We start from the raw sequence: 21,308 nt of genomic DNA on the forward strand, positions 1-21,308 counted from the left end.
GGTGGTTTCCTTGCAAACATTTCATTACCAAACTAGATAACATCATCAGTACTAGAAAGTGGCCAGAGCTAGAAGAGACTTCAATAAGTCTCTTCTAGCAATATTTCATTGTAATGGTCCCTAACTAATCTGCATAGATACTTCCATAAATTTTTAAAATAACTACTCGAGACCATTGAATAGTTCAGGACATGTTGATATCTTCCTGTGTTATAAAAAGAACATGGAGAATCCACCTCCTTTGTTCAGATATCCATTTTGTCATTGTCACTGAAAGAGAGGTCAAACTTTGATTCAAAATAATGTCATAATTTAAGTGCATTATGACATTCATTTTCTTTGTCACAGCAACAGGTGCATTGTGTGGGTTAAATGAGGGAAAGGTTGGAATTGTAATAAGAAATAAATTGGCATTATAACCCATCTAGGGTAGACAGACAGAACCTAGTTCATACTTTCATCTTCTCTCATGTTCATATGGAAGGATATAATAAGATACAGAATACAGGGACAGTTTTCTATGATTACAACCACCAATCCCATTTTTTTTTTCATTCTTTCTATAATGGCAATGCCTTAATTTGATCTTAGACAACTGATAGTTATCCTTAAGTGTCCAGTCTTAAAGTTGTGATTTCTCTCTTTAGGAGGCAACAAGGTTCAGCAGTTGTACTGTGCAGTGGTGGGATTCAGCCAGTTCACACTACTTCTGGAGAACCGGTTGTTAACTTTCTGAGCAGTTTGGTGAACTGGTTTGGGAAAAACCATTAGGGCAGAGAACCGGTTGTTAAATGACCCCCCCCCAATACTGTGAGTGCAGCCTGACATGCCACTCTGACCTTTTGCTTGCCATTGTTCAGTCAAGAACCTCTGAGAAGTTTGATTAGCTCTGAACCCATTAGCTGCTTTAGGCATGTAGAGATACACCTCTTATATTCAATCCTTACATCCTGTCCTCAAAGGCTATTCTTCTTTGGACACCAAAGAGAGTTCAGATTTTTCAAATGCGTCTCTTTGATGCATTTGTTCTCTGAGCTGACCCTCAGCTTTGAGAATGAGATCAGCTGGACTATCAGCGGGTCAGCAATGGTGGCATTGAAACATTTTGAGGAGGATTTTTTTTTTAAAAAAAAAGCCCTTTCCACCTTCACAATGTGACCCTGCCATCACACCTATCAAGTGTTGTTAAGGCTAATCACTGGGTTCAGAACAGGAAACCCAATTGTTAAAACAGCCAGACCTAACAACCAACAGATTGGGAAGAGAAGGCATGAACAGTGAAACAGAAACCTGAGCTGAGTTTAGCTCTCTGTCAGAAAAGTGTGATTGACATAGTGGTCATTTCCCACTACTGAATTGGAATCCTTCTTCCCTCTTCTTGGCATAAAATAGTAGCATTGTAACATCTGCTGTCCATATTGCTTATTGCTGATCTGTATCTTTTCTCTGTTGGGTCTGTTCCAATTTTATTTTTAATAATATTAAATATGTAAACATATTAAATATATAAACAGCATTCTTTAATCTTTGGAAAGATCTTAACATTAACTACACCGAATCCATGTTAAGTTATTAAGGGATGCAGATAGTAACTTTCCATTGGTATCTATAATACTTTTGAACAAAAAATAGTTCTTGAATTCCATAAAGAAATATAAGTCATAATATACAGTTGATACAATGATATACTTGAAAATACAGGAAGGTATAGTTCTTTCTTCATAAAAAAAGTTTCAAGTTTGATAAAGAAAACTCATAGACTCGTCTGTCCTATAAAATTTTTCTCAATAGATTGTCAGTTTGTGCAAAAATAGCTATGAATAAATAACACAAGTATTCCTTTTGTATCTGTTGCATTTCCCAGACATTTGTTGTTATTCTGATCGGTAGGTACACCAGTTGTTGTAGGCACTGGCTGGTTTTTCTCCTCTGGCTTTGTTGACATCCCTCTTTGAAGTAAGTTACTTTTTTCCAGTAAACAAGAGAAATCCTCCTGGAAATTTTGCAAATTAAAAGTAATGCAAAATGCAGAACCTTGTGGGAAAATGCTCCAATCATAACCATATATCTGTCAAATAAATCAACAAATAAATCAAGCAAGAAATCCCAAACACAATTTGAACAGAATTCACCGAATACAGAAAAATAATCCACAGAGTCCTAGTGGCATTGGTTATTATTTTCAGAACAGTGCAAAGTGCATCAGCAGGATAGCAATAGCAATAGCAATAGCAATAGCAATAGCAGTTAGACTTATATACCGCTTCATAGGGCTTTCAGCCCTCTCTAAGCAGTTTACAGAGCCAGCATATTGCCCCCAACAACAATCCGGGTCCTCATTTTACCCACCTCGGAAGGATGGAAGGCTGAGTCAACCTTGAGCCGGTGAGATTTGAACAGCCGAACTGCAGAACTGCAGTCAGCTGAAGTAGCCTAACTCTAACCACTGCGCCACCTCGGCTCTAAATGTAAAGGTCTCCAATGATGGAATGACTGAAATATATATCATCATCATACATCATCCTCTTATTCTCTGACTAAAGAGTGAAACTCTCTGCTTTCCTGTTCTTGACCTTAATTGAAAGTCTGTGGACAGCTGGGAAGTGATGGGCATGAAAAGAACTCAGGAAAATACGTTAACGAGTGGGCAAATATTGGGAGAGAAATGGCTGGTGGCACAAGTTGGCTGGTAATCAGAGAAGTGTAACCATGTCATAATGGGCTGTATAACCTTGAGAAACAGCCCTAACCTGGCTTGATAAGAGAAATCCGAGTCCATAGCAGGAATGGAGATAGAGAAAGCACCTCAGAATGTATCTTCCCTAGTTCTCTGGAATGTAAAGGTAAGGTGATAGGGGAGTGCTTTTAGACTTGCATGATTCTGAAATTGCAATCTTACAATAAAGATAGTGTTAGTATTCCTGGTTTTGGTTTCCTGATCTATCTTCTTTGAAGGGCAGACACATGCCCAGCTTTCCCAATCAGAGGTGGTATTCTGCCGGTTTACAGCGGTTGAGGCAAACTTGTAGTGGTGGCGGTGCGAGGCCCCACCCACCTACCCACCCAGACATCATCACAGATCTTCTGCACATGTGCATGCCCAGACGTGTGTGCCCCTGATATCATTAGTGCTCCCAATGTACCCCAAACGTATATCTGGTCAGAAATAACTGTGTTGGAAGGGCCCTTGGAGGTCTTTTAGTCCAACACCCTACTCAAGCAGTAAATCCTATACTATTCCAGACAAATGGCTGTTTAATCTTTTCTTTAAAACTTTCAGCGATGGAGCCCCCACAACTTCTGAAGGCAAGCTATTCCACTGGTTAATTGCATTCAACCAGGAAATTTCTCCTTAGTTCTAAATGGGTCACATCTGATCAGGTTACATAATTTTGCTTATAGAAAGGAAAGGTTATCTGCATCTTAAACTTGTCGCAGAAAGTTTTGTATAAGGCTTCAGGGTTGAATTCTTCTAGTATATGAAGGAAAGTGTTGGATTAAGGAGACAGTATTGAATTGAGAGACCGCCTGCTGCCAATTACCTCCCACAGACCCATTAGATCTCACAGGGTTGGCCTCCTCCGGGTGCCATCTACCAGCCAATGCCACCTGGCTATTACCCGGGGGAGGGCCTTCTCTGTGGCAGCTCCGGCCCTCTGGAATGAACTCCCCGCAGGGATTCGGACCCTCACCTCTCTCCAGGCCTTCCGAAAAGCCGTCAAAACCTGGCTTTGCCGGCAGGCCTGGGGGTGATGAGTTCCCTCCCCTCTCGACATGTATGGTTGTGCAACTGTTGTCTACTTTTATTATTTGTATTTTGTCTTTTATGTTCCCCCTTTTTCCCCCCCCTTGAATTGTTCGCCGCCCTGAGTCCTCCCGGAGAAGGGCGGCATACAATACAATACAATACAATACAATACAATACAATACAATACAATACAATACAATACAATACAATACAATTCTTCTAGTATATGAAGGGACAGATTAACACTGTTTAGATAATTTGCTGGAGAGTGGAGGAGATGAGATCAAACAGAAAGATTTGAATTGTCAGGGCATTTTGGTTTTACTGTAATCTGCAGGTTGGAATCTTAGAATGCTTGGCTGGTCACAATTAAAGGTTAAATCAAAGATAATTGTTCTATAATGGCAAAGAGGTTTCTTTCCTTTTTTTTTGTTCTATATATGTGTTGGAGAAGGGAGTGACTATGTAATCTAGTCGGTATTGAGTACCATTTCTCTTTAGACCAGGGGTCCCCAACCCCCAGGTGGCAGCCCACGAACATACCATGGCCTATTCAGAACCAGGGCACACCAGTGGTGGGCTTACACACATGTAGCTCAACTTGTGTGAGAGGTGGGCTGGTGCAGGTACACCTGTGCGCAGAGTTCAACTTGCTGAGGTTGAGCTGTGTGTGCTTGCATGCCAGTGTGCTGCTTATGAAGGTCAAAATGCAGGTGCATGCAGGTACACCCTCAGGGGTTCCCCTCCCCCCTGCCAGGCCGCCAAGTCACAGAGGTTGTGGACTACTGCTTTAGACTACCCACAGGAACATAGTGATGGAAAGAGAATGGGAGAGAAGACCAAAGTTTCACCTCTGTTGTATTTTTTAATATGTTCAAGGGGTTATTGAGTCTTTGAATTCAAGATTAACTTTTCTCTTAAGTAACAGTAAGTCTGGATTTTAAGAGAGACAAAAATAATTCTCCCTTTGTCATGGTTTATTTATTAAAAGCTTTAAAAAAACAACTTTTTTCTTAGAGAAAAGCATAACTTACTTTTGTGGAGAATTCTTATTCCTGCAGTGTTCCCTTCTCCTATTCTACTCCTGTAACCATGAAACATGTTGGCAATGTCATTCTACGTCTTACACAACTATGCTTTGGTATTAGGCACCATGAGAACTTCCTTTCATGGACCTTCTAAACTTATAGAGGCTTAAAATGGGCTCTGTTTTATGTGAATTCAGCACTGCTGTGCCCAACAAAACAAAACGAATCAAAACATGTGTTTGCTCTGACCAGCTATGCATATCTTACAAATTGGATATGCATTACTTCCACTGGAGTTTGATGTCCTCTTGTTACTCTATTACCTGCTGTTCTCCAGCGTCTTTATTTTAAAGGAAATTGACACCACTAGATGAAAAATGTGAAACAAAGCACTGCTATTTGAAAGTTGAATGTTATATTGAACTGTGGGACAAATGGGCATAGGTAGAGAGAAAAAAGAACGTTCTGTTTTTTTTTGTTTTTTTTTAAAACTTTATTAAAATTTAAAAAAGAAAGATAAAGAACTAATATTTAGAATATATTTAGAAGGGGGAAGAAAAAGAAACCAAAAAATAACAAAGCTAAACATGCATGAAGAAAGGGGGAAAAGGGGGGGGGAAGCCCAAAGAAGTGATTTCTGATGTTTTCACAAGTTATCGGTATAAATATAAATTGACCTCTTATTCTATGATTATAGCAATGCTTTAGCATTTTCCCCTCTAATTTATTTTTTAAAATCATCAAAACCATACATCATAATTCATTTTTTCCCAAATCATACAAAAGTCAAATTGGCAATATTAGACAATATTTTAAATCTAATTATAGCTAGCAATTTGGCCATCTCAGTAAATTCCATCATCTTCACCATCCATTCCTCCATTGTAGTTAAATCTTTCCACTTTTGTACAAATACTACTCTTGCTGTAGTTACTATATACAAAAACAAATAATTTTTTTCAGCTTTACATTCTCCTGCACAAAGTTCCAGTATACCAGAATAATATGTTTGGTTATAATTTCTGGTTATAATGCTTCCTTTGATGACAGCCAAAAAGGTATTTTCAGACACAACTTAGGTTTATATCTGCTTTATACTCTCACTATGGCACATCTAACAAATAATTTGTAAAAGTCTAAATTAATTTTAGTTTTGTCATACCATAAATATCCATGCCACCAAATCTCAGGTCTTGCCCTTCTAACTCCAAATAGTTTTTGTCTTTTGTTTAGTTTGGATGAAAGAAGCAATGTTCCTTCTTTCATCCAAACGAAACAACAATTGCAAATCTTTTTTGAGTATTTGAGTATTTATTAATACTTATAGGCCACTCTTTTCCCTGAGGGGACTCAGGGCGGCTTACATAAAATGAGGGGGGGGGGGTATACAGACAATAGACACAAACAATACATAGAAGTAAAATAGTAAGCAACATTCATTCATCATTCGGGTGGGGACAGTTATCTTTGTCCCCAGGCCTGACGGGCTAGCCAGGTCTTAAGGGCTGTGCGGAAGGTCTTACATTTGTTGCGCCTTATATTTAATTCAGAGGTTTTTTTCCTCCTGACACACAATTTAGATGTATCATTTAGATGTATCATTTAATTGGTACATCAGTTCAAAATGGATATTGTCTGAAATAAAAAATAACATTCTAGGCAAAATATAAATTTTAATCAAAAAATTTCCTCAGCAATATCAATTGTTTCTTCTTCCATTTAACATATCTTTAAAAAAAATCATTTGAAATTTTCTTTTTACATTTTTTCTCAATCTTAAAACCCATATTATTCATTAAATTTATCAAATTTGTTCTTGTATCTTCATAGTTATAGTTAATTTCTAGGTCTTCTGTTCATTGATCTTTAAACCTGCTAATTCAACAAATTCTTTTAATTTTCCCATTCATATTTCAAATTTCTTTAAAGGATCGTCTAAAAACAGCACTGGATAATATCCAAAAGCTATTATTTGATTCTTTATTTATTTAAGCAATTTATTTGTGTCTTTTGTTAAGTATGTACTGATCCAATTTATAAAAGTCTATCCAAAGTTCATATTTTCCAAATTTTTAAATTAAAAAGTCCAATCAAATTGTCAAAAGCTTTCTATACATCTTAAAGAATTGATGAGACATGTTTTTCGTTATACTGTTCAAAATATTCTACAGTATCCACTATAGTTGTAAAGGTACCTTTTGTCTTTTAGATAAAAAAAAACATATTGATCTTCATGGAAAAAATTGATACAATTAGATGCATTCTATCAAATAAGATCATTGTGAACAAATCATAATCATTATTAAGTAGTGTTATTAGTCAATTTCTTGTTAAACCATGTCCTTTAAGTATCAATGTTATATATTTGCAACTTTCTAAATATCACACATCTTTCAAATTCATTATGTTTTTCAAATATTGTAAATGTTTATTCTCAAAGCATTTATAGTAAGAACCCAGTAATCAATTTGTTCCAGGCACTTTTCTTGGTTTAAACTTTTTAAAATAACTCTAGAAAACTATAATTGTTATAATTCATAATATATCTTTCTCTGTAATTTTTTTAAAAATATATGTCTGTTTTATCCAAGTATTGGGAATTTATGAACCAAATAAAGTTAATTCAACTTTTTACAAATTAGTAAGTTTTTCTTATAAAATGGGTATTTAATGGGAGATTGGAATGAAATATTTCCCCACAACTGGATAGAACTTCTGAGAAAAAAATATTAAAACTACTTGAGGTAAATATTAAAACTACTTGAGGTAAATTCTGATCTGATGGTCAATTTAGAGCTAGCAGATTCATGATAGACAGAAAAATATTAACTCTAAAGAATATACTCATTTTTCAGAAAGACAGGTCCTTTTTTAAAAAAAAGGATGTGGTTTGGATCTCAAAAAAGTCTAGCTACTAAGATCGCTGAAGTAGAGATCTTACCAAAACCTTTTTCTGATCTCAATCCTGTGAATTTGATTTATAAAAGGAAAGCTATTGTAGTTTTAGATGGAGGTTATATGCATTGTTACAGAAAGAAGCAACAATGAAGAAGAAATCAACAGAAACTTTTGAGACTATTATAAATATAGACTTAAGAATGTTTTGTGACGCAAGTACAGCTTTTAAGAAAGGATAAAGTAAAGAGTAAAGGAGTCCCTGCAGATTTTGCTAGTTGTTGCCGGCTATCATTTTTGCTGTCATCGGGCCAGCATGACATCATGGAGTGCTTCCCTCCGAAGTGCTACCTATTATTCTATTCACATTTGCATCTATTTGAACTGCTGACAGGAGCTGGGGCAAGGGCAGGAGCTCACCCAGTCATGTGGTGCTCAGGACTCAAACCTGGGCTGTCAGCTTTCCATCTTGGCATCTTAACCCCTGAGCACCAGTAAGACACCCTAATACCCCTCGATGTATGTGTTCTGTTAGGATACATCCTGTTGTGCCTTAAAATGGCTTCTACTGTACAGCTGTAAAATGGATTCTACTGTACAGCCCAGTGGAGTTGCCATGGTAATGGCTTCACAGTACTCCCACAGTGGGGCTCCCTCTGGTAAGAGGGGAAATCCAACATTAGACATTACATTTGGTCTGGACATTTTCCTCCTATAAATAAATACCTAGGCAATTCCATGTTATCAATTAGTTGTTTATAAAAAAGGTTTTAGTCATTATGTTTTAATATTGTCATTGCCATTTTAATATTTTACAATATATAGTTTCAGGTAAATATGAAGTAGCTAAGTTCCCAGTTGAAGTTCTCTCTTCACTTATACCAATTACCAGATGAATAACATATCCAACTAATTAGCGTTATCCATCTGCACTTTGGATAGGAAGTATTGATAAGCACAAGCAGCACAATTTAATAGGAATGTTTCAATGCGGTCTAGATTTCTCTCAGAATGATTTATAGCTTGCCTATCTCAATAGCCATCTAAAAGTAGTTGGGGATTTGAAACAATTTAATAAAACTGAGATTAAAATATTTGTAGGCAATGTTGAATTTGTTAAAGGAATTGATTAATCAACTTTCATGTAAAGAAGTACTATAATTTTTTATGCCATGTCCCTTTATATTTTGATTTTTTAAAAAATAGTTCATTTTTGACCAAATTAATTTACATTTACAGTGTTAGAAATAAAGTCTATAGTAATCTGTAGAAATAAAGCATGTCACACTTAAGATCAATAGATGTTCCCTTTTTAGGGGTGGCAAACCAAAGGGTTTGCACCAAAGGTGTTTTTTTCAAGAGGCAACTGAAATGTCTTTGTTTTTCCTTGAAGACTTTTCACTTCTCATTCAAGAAGCTTCTTCTTTTCTTCTTAGGAATCTTTTCTGTTTTAAGGTGCTACTGAACAACACGTATTATGGACTTAAAATAACTTTCCAGATTACCAAAGGGTAAGGGGTTGAGATTTGTGGGTGAGTTCTTAAGACTCACTATCTATTGCCATGAAACTTGATTTTGGAGTTGTAGGAATAGGTATGTAATACTATATATATTTAATTTCTTTAATGCTACGTAGCATTTACATAGGCATTCAAAGAAATACTACCCATATTTTGTTGAAATAACTATTGAATGTGAAAGGGAAAAAATGTAAAGTTCTTGGAAACTAGACCATGAACTGGAAGGGTGTTACAAAGCGAGAATTCTCATCTAGCTGAGCTTGGAGGTTCATGAAGAGAATTTTCAGTTCATGATCATTTTCATGTGGTGAGTTATGCAATGTAAAGGTGAAAAAAGGAATCACAAACCCATCCAAACCTGACTGCAAATAAAGATGGATATTTCGAGGAAATTATTATGTCTCTGAAATTACAATAATAAATTAATGGCACACACTAGAAAAAGCTCTGAAGTTCCTGGTGAACAATTGCTTTTCAATAACGTGTAAGCTTATCCATCACTTAACTCCTCTTGTTACAATCCTCCTTCAATATTTTCCATATATCAGAAAGCAAAAGGCACATAGTAATTTCTCTGCAGACATACTGTCTTCCTGCTTTTAGCCCATCGAAGCATCAAAACACTCCTAATGCATTGAGACAATTCAGATTCAGTTCTGATTACTTGAAAGGAAAGTTTTCTTCACCTCTGGAAGCCACAAAATGTTACAAACTATTTCAGTTCAACTTGGGATGCAGCCAAACCAAATACACATAATGATGCTGAGATACTTTAATGGACGTTTTTTCCCTGACTGTGTTGATGGCATCATAGATGAAGAATAGATAAAAGCCTATCCAGAGTCCCAATATCTCAGATATTTCCACCTTGTAAAATATTGGCATGGTAATATGTTATTCTTTATGTGCAAGATATGTTATTTTTAGAGGAATAACCCCCCCAAAAGGTTTGGCCTTATAAATTATTTGTTAACAAGTGGGCCTATTATACCGTTTAATATGTATGAAATGTTAACACTGAAATATTAATATTTTCCTGAAAGAAAGTGCAAGTCACATGCAGATAAAGACTCATTGCAATAATCCAAACATGAAAATTTTGCAGATTTAAACTAGATATATTGTAGTCTTCTTATAAAAAACCCATTTATCTAGCATAACTTTTAGCAGGAAAGTGAGGGAGGGAGGGAGATGGAGGGAGCAGTGGCAAGTTCCTGCTGCCACTACTGCCATTTCACTCAGGGATGTGCTCTGCTGTGCGTCCATGCACAGTGCAACAAAAATGCTCTGGCATTGCGCAGAAGGCAAAAACAAGATGGTCGTGCATATGGCGCCACCAAGAGAACCAATTTGGGGGCCACAAATTTCAGCCACACCCACTTTAGGGGTATTACATTTTAAAATGACATAGTAGAGTCAGCCCTATCAATAGAACAGAATAGCTGAGGATTGAATTGCGGTGTCCTTGGTATTCTCTAAGCTTGGTTGTTTTCTTGCAGATATTTATTTACCAGAAATAATATCTTCATAGTAATATCTTCAGCACTAGAAGGGAGTGAAGTTTGTTCTCTGTTTATATACAGTAGCTAATCACTAAATGTCTATGAAGATTCTCAGTCATCCAGGTCATGTTTGTCCCAAAGGTGCTTTTTCAAAAGGCAACTTGGACTTTCTGGTTTTTCTTTGAAAATGTTTCGCTTCCTATCCAAGAAGCTTCTTCAGCTCTGCAGTAGATAATCTACATTTTTCTAGAGTAGCTAGTCTGCATACCCTAGTCTGGATTATTTGCATGGCTGTCTTAGACAGATTGATGTTTCCCTACCTAGCTGCAGCACCTCATCTATCACTGAATAGAAACTTTGGATAACCCGAATGAATGAAATATCCAATATAACTGCTCTCCTACTATTTCTCAAAAGTTAATCTGCATTCAGTGGAATGACATGCAAAATCTGGAATGCATTTATAAAACACGATGAAAAAAGCCTTGTTTATTTTTAAAATTGTTAACACGAATCAAGACCTACGATGACTATATTCAATCATCTCCAGGAGACAAACAGAGGGAAAATGCATAAGCAGCAGTGCCAAATGAAAGCATATGAATGACAGGACTATTATTATTATTGGGCAGATAATAGTTGTTATCTCATTGAACCAAATTATCAGAGGAGTCTGTATTGTACTTCTCAAAAAAAACCCTACAGTAACAGAAAGTTTGTGGCTGTGTCAAAAACAACTGCATATTGGAATGTGTTTGAATACTTATCAGTAAGTACAACCTGGAGAAAACTGACACAATAATTCTTCATGTCATCAGTGTAAATAAAAGTTATCTTTCAGGCTAAATGAACACATATTTAACAAGCATTGATGCTGTCATCTGTATGGCATATTTGTACTCAAAGCTTTGTCCAAACTCCCAGCTCAGTGCAAGAGAAATCCCTTGAAGGCATGGTATTTTGAATGACCCCATATACTGTATATTGCATCCTTGGTTACAGAAAGACCCTTGGAGATACAACAACACATTTTTTGATGTAAGGCTTTCTTCAAAACACTTCTGACTTCTAAGTCACAGATTGTCTGAGTGAAAGTGTGTGAAGATTTTTTTGAGTCATGAAACTTAGGTTGAAATAAAAGTCTTGCATCTCTCAAAAAGCTTTATGGGTAAACTCTGGGGGCTAGCCTTTCTCCAACTACTTCAAAATATAATCGCTCTCTATTTATCCAGAAATATGCTGAAGGGACAAATTTTCTCCAATTAATAGATTTCAATCACTATGATGTGATACTATACTATATGCTTTATCCTTACTCAGTATACAGCAGGAGGTTAAGACAATAGTGAGATGGAAGAAAACTTGAACATTTCCCGTGAAATGATTTAGATAACACAAAACCAATTTTTTTGAAAAAAAAACCCACATGTTTAATAATGAACAACTGCCTATGAGAAATTTTAAAGCATTTGGAATAGCCAGCCTCTCTGCTGAAGATTATACGTTTGTGCTTTTTTCTATGTAGTGAACTGAAAGTGATTGCATTGCATCCTTTACAGTGGTATAGGCATTGTTCAGACAAGTTAACAATACCTTGTAGTTTTTAAAGTTCACATCATTCACCTATCTTGCAGAGTCTGATTTAAGATACAAACTCAGGCGATGCAACTGGGCTTCCAATGTCTTGAACAGCTGATGATAGAGACATATGAGCCACAATGGTGCAGTGGTTAGAATCAGAGGTGAGTTGCTCCCAGTTTGGCCTGGACTGGTCAAACCAGTAGCAGAAGTGATGGGAGGCTCTGCCCACCTGGACGGATGCTTCAGCGCATGCGTAGAAGCATTGCATGCCCAAAGTGATAGTAAAAAAATTTGCAACCCACCTCTGATTAGAATGCAGTACTGCAGGCTACAACAGTTCGGCAGTTCAATTCTCACTGGCTGAAGGTTGACTCAGACTTCCATCCTTCTAAGGTTAGTAAAATGAGGACCCAGATTGTTGGGGCCAATATGCTGACTTTGTAAACTGCTTAGAGATGGTTGTAAAGCACTGTGAAGCAGTATATAAGTCCAAGTGCTATTGTTATAAAGGAAGGATGAGATTATCCTTCAAGCATCATCATCAATACCTTGTAGCAGAAATGGGAGCCAACCACCAACTTAAACCTAACAATCAAAATATCAACCTTCTTTCCTCTTTCCCTGGGCTTGCAGACAGGAAGGGTATGGTCTCTCTTATCACTTAAAACCTGCTGAATAGGGACTGTTGATTAGGGGGAAAATATATATGTTCAAGAGTTTGGTTTTTTTAAAAAAAAAACTTTATCTCTTTTTTGGTGTAATAAAAACATTAGGTTCTTATCTTTGGATGGCATACTGAAATATAACCATTTGTGCAACACTTTGGAAATAATTTAGGAAAAAAATATGTTTTCTTGTTGTCTTTGACATCCTGGAGTTCAAATTGTTTAAGATTGGTTGTTTGGTAAGGGCATTAGTAGAAAGCTGCACACAAGTAATAATCTTACCTTGTCATCATACAATGTCTTCAAAATGTTCAAGGTTATTTTTCCAGCATCTTTTGGAGTTATTGCTTATTTGATGCTTTTGTTTTTATTTCTGTGTCTAAAGACGAAATGCTTAAACTTTGACATCTATTCCCCCCCCTATACATTATGTTCTTCTGGAAATTCAACTAATAAGAAATCTAAAAGATTTACATGATTGAATCAGAAGACCTCTTGTTTCCCGTATTAGCCAAATCGATGTCTATAAGAAGTTTTGAACCAAAGTAACATATGTGGGTGATAGCCCATTTCTAAGTATATTGAAATATAATAATGCCTTTAATCCTGGAGGTAGAATATGGCCAGCAATACAGCAAATCAGCAGATGAAAATAGATAACTAAAAAGCAACGGAAGTATATATTACAATTGCAAAAGAAAAAGTCTAGATTCTTCTGGAGTTTGAAAATCTGATGGAAATAGCCAAGTGGCTGTGCAAGTTAACTAGTGTCACTAGTAAGTAACTAGGTATTCATCATAGCTATGAAATGCTTTGCAAATCATTATGAAAAAATGTAAGTAACAACTCTTTTCCATTTCCCTCCCTGGATCACAAGAGGAAACATATATACTCATCCCATTCTGATTTAGCTGCTTTAAAGAGTTGGGGACATTATGATATTTGCATTCTTGCACACTCAAAAAACATTTTTCCAAATTATTTCTGAAGTATCCCCCAATCTTCATCCCAAAGCATTAACTGGAATAAGTCTCATTGCACTTGATAATTTTTGAAAAGACAGATTGACTGCACTATTGACTGTTGTGGCCTGCAGATAATTGAGAAATCGAACAAAATCGAAAGATTAAAAACAGTCCTTTTAATTAAATTCAGAACAAACTCATAACAATGGAGTTCTATAATAATAACAACAAATCATTTTGTGAACAACTTGTGTAAAAATAGAAAGATTGGTAAAATGAAAGTATGGCCATTGTGATGAAAGGATCCTTTAAAAACAGGCTACATTTTTTAAAATAAAAGCAGCATTGATTACGCTAAGGTTGGCACACAATTACAGATGCCATATTTTGTGTTTTATGCCAAGAATATTCTCTGTGCTTGGAACCATTGATCCATGCAACAAATTGTGCTGAATCATAGTATCAGATGCTATTTCTATTTTTAGCAATATGTAATTAGTCTCAAGACCAAGTAGATAGGAATATGATAATATTGAGAGACATGTTCTATCATAAAGTCACTTAGGGAGCATATTTGAGACAGTCATCATAATGTAGATGTAAAGAATATTCTGAACCAAATTGGATACCAAACAAATGTCTTTTTTAAAAGTACTAATTGAATTTTGAAAATGTGAGAGAGTCACACTGCTTCTCCACAAGTAAACTATGTTTCCAAACATTGCAAAATATACAAGTCAAGATGGCCAATATGCAGTTTTGGACATAGTTTCTGATTTTAGTCTTATTTGCTTAAGAGGAAGTAGAAAATGCAGTCACTTTTTGACTAGTCTGGTAAGGAGTTAACTCCTGTAATCTTGGTTAAATTTTCTTCATTGTGCCAGAAGGGCAAAGAGCAAAAATAGTTATTTCTGCCATCTTCTCAATAATGCCAACACAACGTGCATATGTGGGGAACATTACTCCATTTTGAAGCAACCAGAAAGCACATCTTCACATCTCATTATTTGTAGGGAAATCTAGAAAAAAGATATCCTTATGAATTGTTCCAACAACTGCCAAGAGAAGATGCAAAACTAGTTTGGTTGGAAAGGAGGAAAATTCAAGTGTCATTTCACATCTCAAGTCGTCTTCTTTTTAGTGTAAGCATTCTAATGGACTCTGAATGACAGACTTCCAGAAGAATTAACTGTGAGTGACAGCGGACATCCATACTACAAGCAGGATCCACCCAAGCCATCAAAACAATTACATGGTTTCAGAAGAAGCTACTTTATAATCAACCATCCAATTTATCCTTTCAATCTAATCTTGTCTGATGGGCAGAGAATTTCAAATATTTTTTTTTTTTCATGCAGAGTTATTTGATCATTTTTATTTAGTGATGCCAGGATTATTTTCCAAACAATCATCATCTTCTTTTTTTAAACTGGGCAACAATGTCTGCTTCTTGAGAAGATAGATTCATTCCTCCCCACCAAAATAATGCCTTGCAAGTCCTGCTTCTACGTTGGGACTCTTCACCTATGTAGTCAGCCATACGTTTTGACTGACACCAACACAAAGCACACAGATGACGTACCTTGGTGTACCAGCCATTTATCAGTGACGTTCCTTGCATAGGTAGGGCAGATGTTATTTCACTATGATCAGTGCAGAAAGATGTGTTGGTAGAATTGGGCATAGTAAATCCGACCTCTTGAAAGTGACTTGCATAAATACTTGACTCAAGAAGAATGTGGATCTGTATCACTCTTTTTTGTAATATGCAATGTGTAGCAATCCATGAAAAGGCTTTCTCAAGTTTTCATAAATAAAGGAAATGCCTAACTACAATCTTTTTTTTCTTTTTGCTTCAAAGGACCAGACTGGTTAGTTTTCTCAGTGTGTTTAGGCATCAGCTCCAGGCAATTTTGATCAGAGATAATGATTTCTGGTTGTTAATATGCAGCTGTTGGGGTGTAGTTATTAATTGAAATCTTGCATCACTAATTTCATGGTTTAAGGGCTAGATCTACTACATATTTGCCTTAATTGAGAAGGGATCTCTGTACAGATAGACATGAGGCTGAATTCTTTTATACACTTAACCAGGAAGGAGCTTGTGTTACATTCAAAAGGGAGGATAACTTTTAAATATTAACAATCCTTAGTTGGAAGGGACCTTATAGGTCATCTAGTTCAACCTCCTGCTCAAGCAAGAGACCCTACATCGTTTCTGAAAAAGCAGTCCAATCTCTTCTTGAAAGTCTCAAGCTCCCACAACTTCTGAAGACAAGCTGTTCCATTAGTTGATTGTTCTCACTGTCAGAAAATTTCTCCTTATTTCTCTTTGGTCAGTTTCCATCCATTATTCCTTGTCTAGCCTTCAGATGCTTTGGAAAATAGGTTGACCCCCTCCACTCTGTGGCAGCCCCTCAAATATTGAAACACTGCTATCATGTCTCCCCTGGTCCTTCTCTTCATTAGATGAGAATTATCCTGGTTGTTCTCTTCTGCACTTTTTCTAGAGCCTCAACATCTTTTTTATAGTGTGTGACCAAAACTGGATGCAGTACTCTTAAGTGTGGTCTTACTATGGCTTTATAGAGTGATAATAGTATCTCATTTGATCTCGATTATATCCTTCTGTTAATGCAATTTAGGATTGCATTGGCTTTTTTGGCTGCACATGGCTGGCTCATATTTAGCTGGTTGTCCACTAAGACTCCCAAATCCCTCTCACAGCCACTGCCATTAAGTCTGTTTCATCAAGTTTATATGTGTATTTTTGGGTTTTCTTATCTACCGTATTTTTCAGAGTACAAGACACACCAGCGTATAAGATGCACCAAGATTTTGAAGAGGCAAATTTTAAAAAAAAGTTTTTGCACTCTGCAGACCTCCCCAAAATGACCCGTTTTTCTCAAAAACGGGCCAGTTTTTTTTAAAGGGCATGAATAGCCTTTAGGAGGCTTGTAGAGTGCTCCTGGGGGTGGGGGTGAAAAATTGAGCAAAAATGGCCTGTTTTTCACTTATTTCTGCTCTCCCCAGCCCCCAGGAGCACTTTGCAAGGCTCCTAACTGCTCTGCACAGCCATTTTGGTGAAGGGGGGGGGGTTTCTGGAGGCAAAAAATGCTGTATTCAGTGTAAAAGACGCACCCAGATTTTCAGCCTCTTTTTTGAGGGAAAAATGTGTGTATTATACTCCGAAAAATACGATAAGTGTAGGATTTTACTTTTCTTTACATTGAATTTCATTTTGTTAGATAGGGCCCAGTGTTCAAGTCTGTCAAGATCCATCTGGATCTCAAGCTTATTTTCTAGGGTGTTAGCTATTCCTACCAGCTTATCAGTATCATCTGCGAATTTGGTAAGTTCCCCTTCTATTCCCTCATCTAAGTCGTTTATGAAGATATTGAAGAGTACTTGGCCTAAGGTGGAATATTCTAGGCATGGAGAGCAGAGATGAGAAACCTCCAACCTGTGTGTTTAAATTGGACTGTGATTTCCCCATGCTCAGCACTGGTAGAAATCCCGTCTTCTTCCATTTTCTTTCTGACCATGGTAAAAAGTGGGAAGGAGATGAATAGTGTGTGTACCTCAGCAATACTTTGTCCTCTGGTCCTGCTTGCTGACATATTTCCTGAGTTGGGATGGGAAAAATGTTTTCTATAATGTTACAGATAATAAAAAACGGGATCATAAAAAACCTCCACAAAAAAGAGTTTTATTAGGGGATAGGGTTAGGAATTATTAGACTCACTATCTAATATAAAAACAAATTGTTTATATGTTTGTGTTTTAAGGGGGCCTACACTTTGGCTATCTTGTTAAAATGCATATATACTTAATATTTAAATTTCCGCTTTTTGACATTTAGGATGTAGAACTGAAAGGGAAGTGAAGATAGCTCCTTCTTGTGATTTGTTATATCAGGTTTTAGGGATAAATACAAAAAAGGAAAAATAGTGATATGGACTAAGGAAGAGAGATGCCACTTTAATCCTTTTTATTCCCTAAGCAAACCAGAATAATCTTTTAATAGTGACATTACAGCAGACAATGTAGGAGGTGAACATTATATATGCTGAAACATTTATTTTATGGTTATGATATAGAAAATTGCTTCATATAAAAGGTTGTTCAGTAGAAATGCAATATTGATGTTCTTGTTATAAGATGTATCTACTATTTAAGACATTATTGATGTTTCTTGTCCATACTCACATATATGTATATACCCCAAATGTCTTCCAGAGAAAAAGGCAACTGTTATTTGTCTGCCTCAAGGAGATGGTTTTCTTGCTATTGATCAGCTTGCAAATGTTTGTTTATTTAGATATTATTTTTATTTATGTGTTGTTCTTTCTCTAACCCTGGAGCCAGTTATCAACTTTTCCACCCATGGAGATCTCAGAGCTCTCTCTCCCTCATGGGCAATGAAATCATCATCATCATCAACACCACCACCACCACCATTATGATGAAAGAAACTGAAGGTTTAATACTGGCTGCTCAAGAACAAGCACTACAAAACTAATGCCATGAAAGTGAAGATACAAAAATCCACTGACAATCCAAATTGCGACTTTGCAACAACAAAGTCAAAACTGTTTCACATTTAATATGTGAATGCAGCAAAATTACACAGACTGAGTACAAAGTTAGACATGATCGAGTTGCTAAATTAATCCATTGGTCATTATGTAAAAAGTATGACTTACCTGTATCCAAATGTCATGGGAATACAAAGTAGAAAAAGTTACTGAACATGAGAAGGTGAAGATCTTGTGGAACTTTCGAATACAAACAGATCATCATTTGGAACACAGCACACCAGATATCATGGTTGTAGAGGGCCGAAGCATACAGTTGATTGATATCGCTCTACCAGGAAATGCCAGAGTCAAAGAAAAATAACTAGAAAAAAATCATGAAATATCACGACCTGGCCATCTAAACTACACAGATATGGATGAAACATGTAACAGTGATACTCATTGTCATCGGGGCACTTGGTACCATATCCAAGAATTTTACAAAACACATCAAGAAATTGCAGCTTCCTGCAATAACACCAGTGGAACTGCAAAAAACATCATATATTTTAAGAAGATACTTGGTCGATACCTAGGATGCTGGCAGCAACCTGAATCAACCATTAGCACCAGTCAATGGTATTTGTGACATATCTTTAAATGTTCACTTGACTGAGTTTCATGTTTAATGAATAAAGTTAATAATAATAATAATAATAATAATAATAATAATAATAATAATAATAATCTATTATTATACTATTATAATTATAGTATATTATTATTATACTAGTAATCAATGCCAAATCCGGCAAAACAACTGGCCGCTGTGATACAGCTCTGTTGTTGCAATAATAATAATAATAATAATAATAATAATAATAATAACAACAACAACAACAACAACAACAACAACAATATACCATAACTTTAGTTCAGAACCATACATAGGGACATGAAAGGGACATGGTGGCTCAGTGGCTAAGACACTGAGCTTGTCAATCAGAAAGGTCAGCAGTTCAGCAGTTCGAATCCCTAGTGCCGTGTAACAGAGTGAGCTCCCGTTACTTTTCCCAGCTTCTCCCAATCTGTTCGAAAGCATGTAAAAATGTAGTAGAAAAAATAGGAACCAGTGTTCCATGCGCCTTCAGCATTTAGTCATATCGGCCACATGACCATGGAGAAGATCTTAGGACAGTGCTGGCTTTTCGGCTTTGAGGGTATGAACAACTTACGCACGCTGACACAACAGGAATGTTATGCTAGAATATTGAATAAACCGTGCAATAACTAAACACCTTTTTCCCAAAACATAACTCATATAATGGTTTCTAATAATGGCTCCTCTCGCTGCTTTAGATTTTCTGTTTTTCCCAGTCGCTTCTGTGGTGGGGGACAAAAAAGAGGCAGAATGATCAAGATGACATTGTAGCACGAGCCCCCCCTTTTTGCATGTCTGTTATGACACGACTGTACAGGCATGGTTGAAAGGCGTGGAGCTTGTGATACCATAAAGCTGCTTTTGTCATTCTAACAAGAACAGCAAGCTTTCTGTGGAATCTTCCTCAGTTGTCCGAAATTCACAACAACAGATTTTATCCACCATTATTTCATACAATAACCAAGTGTAAAAGTTGGAAAGGACCTTGAAAATCATCTTTGGTTTGGGCCCAGTGCTGGAATACACTATTACAGAATCCCTGACAGATGGCCTTGGAGTCTTTCTTGAAGCACCTCCAGTGAAAGGGGGGAAAAAACACCCCTGATAAGGCAGTCTGTTACTCTATCCAACACTTCTTACCATTAGGACATTCTTCCTGATATGTACTAACAATCTTCGTACTTTAAATCAAATCAACATCAAATCTCTTTATTATCTTTTTACAATAAAAAGAGTACAGTAAAAAGAGAAATAGTTTGACATAACGATTTAGCAATAGCAATGGGATTTACACTTATATCACCCCCATAGGGTTTTATGGAAGTCTCTGGGTGATTTGCAACCTTTTGCATATTTCCCCCAATAATTAGGGTCCTCTTTTACCGACCTCAGAAAAATGAAAGGCTGAATCAACCTTGAGTCCTGTCAGGATCAAACTTGCTATTGGGGAAGAGAAAAATAATATTAGGACAATAAAATAACGTATTTAATTAAAAGTTTTATGCAGTTGTATAACTTGGGTGAATATATCTGGGCACTTGATATGTGAGTGTGGAATTAGCTTCTCTTAAAAATAATAAACATAAAATTTGTCTGTGTAACCCCTGTATTTGGAAATGATTGATACGTTAAATTAACTTTTGAGTGGGAGCCACCCAGATTTGGTTATAAGGTGGGCAGCTATATAAATGTTTTAAGTGAACAAACAAGTAAATAAATCCACTGTTTCTTGAACAACCCTGAATGAGACTTTCCCATCTCCTCCATAACAATTCTTCAAATACTTAAAACAACTAAAATGCATTCCTGTAGATTTCTTTTCTCCAAGTGAAGTTATTTTTTTCTGGGCTCTTTACTATCTTGATTCTCTCTAGACTTATTTCAACATGTTAGAGTCTTTCCTAAAATATGGTACCAGAGCTTGATGCATTATTCTAGATAGAGTCTGACTAATTCAAAGAAGACAGGGATGATGATGATGTGGAATCTTGGCTCTTAAATTCTGATTATGCTAGCTAGGATTTCATGTAATAGAGCATCACATTTTGGGCTCATATTCAACTAAGATACCTAGATCTTGTTTGTAGTACTATCACCCAATATGGTCACCCTGATCTTGTAGTCAAGCCTTTGATTTATTTTCTGTTGAAATGAAGGAACTTCAATTTGCATAGCTTGAAATTGATGGACAAATTAAAATTGATCTGATTTCTACTTGTTCAG

This window comes from Thamnophis sirtalis, unplaced genomic scaffold (genome assembly GCF_051295495.1).
Source record: "Thamnophis sirtalis isolate CommonGarterSnake01/CBP01778 unplaced genomic scaffold, rThaSir2_p1.2 scaffold_3, whole genome shotgun sequence".
Lineage (NCBI taxonomy): Eukaryota > Metazoa > Chordata > Lepidosauria > Squamata > Natricidae > Thamnophis > Thamnophis sirtalis.